This window comes from Ascaphus truei, chromosome 1 (genome assembly GCF_040206685.1).
Source record: "Ascaphus truei isolate aAscTru1 chromosome 1, aAscTru1.hap1, whole genome shotgun sequence".
NCBI lineage: Eukaryota > Metazoa > Chordata > Amphibia > Anura > Ascaphidae > Ascaphus > Ascaphus truei.
This window is the reverse complement of record NC_134483.1, coordinates 310,317,176-310,323,175: the sequence shown is the minus strand read 5'-3', so window position 1 is coordinate 310,323,175 and position 6,000 is coordinate 310,317,176.

Here is a 6,000-nt window from a genome sequence, read left to right as displayed (position 1 = left end):
GAACATACTCTTTGATAAAGGGCGTTAGCCTGAAATGCGTCAGAGTGTTTACCACATGTTCCCTTTATGCCATGATCATTAAAGTTTAATGTTTTAACCCTCAATTGTTGGTGTTAGCCCCTATACTTTATAGCTGTGCTCCGTCCATATCCTTGGATGCTTTTCTCTACTACTGATTGACGTGACGCACGCACAAGGACAAGCTGCTATATGTGAGTACCATATTTTCACCATTCAATTATTGGGGAGAAGTTGACCACTATCAGTGTTACTCTAGAGGGAATCGTCCAGTGGAGTCCTTCTATAGGATCATGCTATGTGTCTCCACTATATGGACAGTTATTGCAATTAACTCCTCATCTGAGATGCCAATACACTGGGTCTGTGAATCTCCCTAGGCTTGATTCAGAGCTCGTCCACCAAACATCTATCTTCATGATTCAAGATTTCATTTGAATTACTGTACATGTTTCCTGTCCTTACTCAGCATCATTATTTGGAACTTGTTTCTATATACTTATTATATGGGTATGATGTACCACGATACCACTCAATGGGTACAGGGTGGGTATAGTGGATCCGGGATGGGTGGTTAGGCCTTCCAGGTGGGTAGCTGGGCAGGGTGGTTTAACCCCTTAATTACTATAGCGGTTATTAACAGCTAAGGTGATTAAGGGGGTAGGGGCCATTAGAATGTATATATTATGTATGTATGTATGCTTTCTGTCTACGGAGGACAGGGACCTGCAGTATTCTGACGAGGATGCCCTTCATATTGGCTGTGATAAGTAGAACTGTATTTATTTACTTTATGCTGGCTAATGTTGTGTTTAATAATGGGCAAATAATATCTGGATAATAGTTATTTTGCCCATTACTGTACTGTATGTGTTTAGTGGTGGTGGGGGGGTTTATTTATTGAAATGTAGGCCATGTTTTATTTTTTTCAATACAGGATTGGTACCATAGGGCTTCTGGGACCCATAGAGACCACCCGAGGACCCCCGGACGCCCACGGGTACCAACTGCGGACCCACGGGTTGACTCCTGCGGGGAAGAACTGGGGGCCCCACAGCTGTGGTGCCCCGCGGACCCACAGGGACAACCCAAGGGCCCCAGACCCCCGTAGGAACCACCCGAGGGCTCCACTCCCTGTGGGAACCACCTGAGGGCCCCCAGACACCAGTGGGCACCCTCCGGGGTACACTGTCGGGCCTGCGGACACGTGTTCGGCCCATCGGGGCCCACTGTCGGCTTGGGGTATTAATCCTTTGTGTTAAAAAATAAATCTTGGTTTTACAGTATGTGGGGGAACGGGGGATGGGTGGTGTATTGGTGTTTATTAGATATTATAATGTTTATTGGGGGCCTAAGAGGTGGGTAGTGGGGCTGTTGTGTTTATTGTTTTTATTGTGGGTAGCGGGGGTGGGTGAAGGGGTTAGTAGCCCCAAGGATGGGTGTTTAGGCCTACCAGTTGGTAGTGGGAAGGATTAACCCCTTCATTACCATAGCGGTATTAACTGCTAAGGTAATGAAGGGGTTAAGTCCACCCACAACCCCCCCGCAAGGCCTAAACACCCACCAAGGGCCAAATACTACCTTCACCCACCCCCGCTATCCACATTAAGCCTGGCACGGGTGGTTAACCTCTTCATTGCCTTAGCGGTTAGCATGATGTGGGCAGTAAATCCATTTCCTGCATCGGATTTATGCCGGAAGTCTACAGTGCTGGTATTAATGAATATCAGCTCCGAAAAGCGTTGATTAGTGGCTTATCGCCGCTCACTCAACGATTTGGTTTTGAACAAAAAAAATTGGGCCGATTCAGGCCTTTATCGATGCTTACTGAATTTGAGTAGGTATTTTGGATGATAAGTGCTCGATAATTGGCTTCTGAACGCTTACTGCATAGGCCCCTAAGTGTCACATTTAAAGTGTCTGTAGAGTTAATTTTGGAGTTCAATTGGAGGTGAAGATTAGATGAAGATCTTGACTCTAAACCACAACAACAATAACTTTGCAACTGTGAGAACTTGACTTGCTAAATTCTGTGATTATTTGTACTCTTCCTATCCTCCAATAGCTGGGAAGTCTTTCCTTCTGAATCTCACTATGCCCTCCCTATTGCTTTTTCTGTTTACTGTTTCCTGTTTCCTGTTTCCTCTCTCCTTTGTGAACGTCTCTGTTCTCTCCAACTTCCCCACTCTCCACGGCACCATTATTTATATATCTCTCTCTGAACAACTTCTTTACCCCTCAATAAAAAAACACCCACACAAATCCTTTATTAACACCCTCTAGCTACTCCTACCTGCTGCTTGGGATCTCCCCTAAGCCTAAGCTTGAACCCAGACATCCACAACTAATTTCTCACATGCCTCCCTGCCATCTCTTCCCCTGTAAATGGTGTTAACCTGATTTAATACTAACTAACCTTAAAACTCACCCCACAAATCAAGCATCCCAATAGCCTGCACTCATGGCTATTGTCCCACACCCACAGTCACTCCTACCACCGATTGTGACCTGTAAGGAATTGGGGAACACGGTGTGTTTGCGGCGTGTTCCCTCCTTACCTGTGTCAACACAGACCCTTGCGCTGCTGGCTGAGCATGCACGCATCTCCGCTCTGGTTACAGAGCACACGCGCAGCTCTAATAATGCTGCCACAGAGCTTAACTCCGCCCCTCCAGACACGCCACGCACGAGAGAAGCGCGGCGCATCTGGAAGGGCAGAGCTAAGGTCCATGGCAGCGTTAGAAAAGCTGCGCGTGACGTAGCCAGCTGCGCGGCAACTAATCTCTTGCCACTTGTCTCCTGCAGCCTATCGCGGCTCCCACTGGGGCCACGCCTCCGCTTCCTGTCCTATTGTCCACGTTACCTACTTATTCCCTGCTCATGCTCAGAGTCATTGCTGAGCAAAACTTAGTCTGTTGTGCCTTGCTCCTTGTCTTGTTTTTCTTCCTGCAGTTTGATTCTACGTGTACCGACCTGGCTTGACTATTGGACCCTCTCTAGATAACGACTCCGGCTTACCTCTAACTACCCATACCTCTCAATCCCAGACCACGGTTTTCGGATATTCTACCATTCTCCCGGCTCCAACCCGGCTCAAACCTCAGACCACGGCTTAACGGATTTCGACTATTTTAACTTCTCCATCCCAAAACCTCGGCAAGTATCTGGACTACCCACTCTCTCCAATCCAGACCCGGCTACGTTGACAATCAGCCTTCCAGGCACACCCCCACTGCTGTGGGTGCGGAGTTCTATACTTTCCCACCAGAGTACCGGGGTCCTGCCTTGTTCGTGGTGAGCGCAGGCGTTACATGACCAAGCACTGCCATCTTCAGCACTTATTCCCTCACCTGCTGTCTCTGTAAGTCTGCCATCATACAACTTAGATTTTAAGCTTTTCGGGGCAGGGATTTCCTTTCCTATTGTCTGATTTTACTGCTCTTATTGTATTATTATAATTCCCTGTACTGTATTCTTTGTGCAGTGCTGAGTACACTTTTGGCACTATATAAATACATACAATACAACACTACTATCAGTTGTCCATATTACCATATATCTGTTATTTTCTTATCTTCTAATTAAGACAATCACGCTGTACTTTAAACAATTGGTGTCTGCAATTGCAAATAAACAGAAGAAGGGCCCTCATAACGTACATCATAGGCACTTGTTTTTGAAGTGAAACTTCTTTAGTGGCACCTCTGATGGGATAAAACTGGATGATGTGGGGCGAAATGTGAAACGGAAGTGACGTTACGTAATGGATGCCACTCCGCTCACACCGCCCCTGTCACATGTTGCGGCGGCGCCGCTCCTAATCGCCGCCGCACCCCTCCAGCCCCCCCTCCCCCCACACCCCTCCCCCCCCCCGAGCCCCACACCCCCCCACACACCGTGACATATGCGGCGGCGATAGCCGGCGCTCCTAACGGCCGCTGCCATGCCGCGCATGCGCAGTTGTGATGGCGCCGCTGACGGACGCCACACATGCGCAGAAGCGGCTGGCAGCGGCGTCGTTCCCCCCACACGCGTTCGCGGGCCCCCTGCGCTCGCAGGAAGCGGTGACATACGGCGCAACACACGCGCGGCACAGGGGCTCTGCTCCGGCTTCTGGAGGAAGGGGTGACCCGGGCGGCGCGCATGTACCCCGCGGGGGGGGGGGAAGGGTGTGCGCAGAATTTGTGGCGGGAGGGGGTGCGCAGGATTTGTGAAATGTTGTCAATTTGTATATACACCTCCCCCACACACTGACTGACACACACACTGACTTACACACACACACACAGACTGACACACACACACACACTGACTGACACACAAACTGACTGACACATACACACTGACTGACACATACACACTGACTGACACAGATACACATACACACAGACTGACTGACACACATACACACACGCACACTGACTGACATACACACACACACACACACACTGACTGACACACATACACACACACTGACTGACACACATACACACACACTGACACACATACACACACTGACTGACACACATACTCACACACTGACACACATACACACAAGGAATTCACACTTAGTGCAAATAGCTAATACAGGGGATGTGTGCCGAGCACGCGCATTCTAAGTCAAATTTATTTGCGTTTTGTCACTGAAATTGTATTTTGATTTTTAATTAAAACATCACCAACACAAATACAATTTCTGTGACAAAAGTCAAAGAAGTTTCACTTACTATGCGCGTGCACAGCACACACAGCTTTTTTTAGAAGGGTGATGAGGCTGACTGACAGAGCGGGCAGACTGATCAGAAGGGGAGCCCCATCCACTTCAGTGTCCGGTATCTGGGCGCCAGCAAGACGTGATGGCTCCAAAAAAATGCCCAAACTCACATTTTTGAAAGTTACTGGTATTCAGATAACTTTGTTATGCACATCGGGCATGGAACTTGCTCCTACAGACTTCCCCTCGTTGCTCCAGACTTTCCCCACTCCTCCAACCCACCTCCAGACTCACCCCCCACCTACTCCTCCAACCCACCTACAGACTTACCCCCCAACCACTCCTCCAACCCACCTCCACTCACCCCCCACCCTCTGCCAACCCACCTCCAGACCCCCCACCCACTCCTCCAACCCACTCCATACTCACCCCCCACCCACTCCTCCAACCCACCTCCAGACTCACCCCCCCACCCACTCCTCAACCCACCCCCAGATTCCCCTTCTCCAGACTCCCAACCCCAGACATGCCCCCCTCTCTTCCAATTCCCCCCCCCCCCGCTCCTCCCCAACCCACATCCTGACTTCCCAGCTCAATTAGTGGTTCAGTCAAAGAGCCTACTTCAGCACAGGCGACTCAATCAGTCCCTGCTTCAGCATGGTCTATGACATTTGCCACAACTAAAACACTGCCTGTGGTCCGCTGCTGGGACATTTCAGCGCATTGTCCGCTGCACGCTCCTGTGCTAACTGCCCACTCCTGCACCTGACCGCCCTCTCCGACAAGCCAGGTCTGATAAGTGCATTTTTAAATGTCCTACACTGCCTAGACTGGCTGCTCCGATGCGCCATCTTTAAATGTCCCACGCAGCATTTATTGAGCCACCTGTGCTGAAGCTGGGATATCATTACAACCTGACCTGTTGTGGGGTCTTAAGAACTGAAATTGAGAACCCCTTCCTTAAGGTGAATTCGTTATAATTTGACTGAAGGCTTAAATCATTTCGTTTTAAATTGGGCCACCTCCACCCCAAAAATAGGTTTTGCCCCCCACCCCGCCACTCATTGTGTATTCTATTGCTCCCCTTTCTCTGTGCGGTGCACAAAGAAAGATGTGTAAAAGATTCCTTATAATGGAATATATCAATTGGGTTATTAATGCAGGGAAAATGCAATTCTATCCGTCACAATTTCTGCTCCCTTCCTCTGTCTATATAATCTCCTCCAGACTTTCCCCCACTTCTCCAGCCTCCCTCCCCCGCTCCTCCA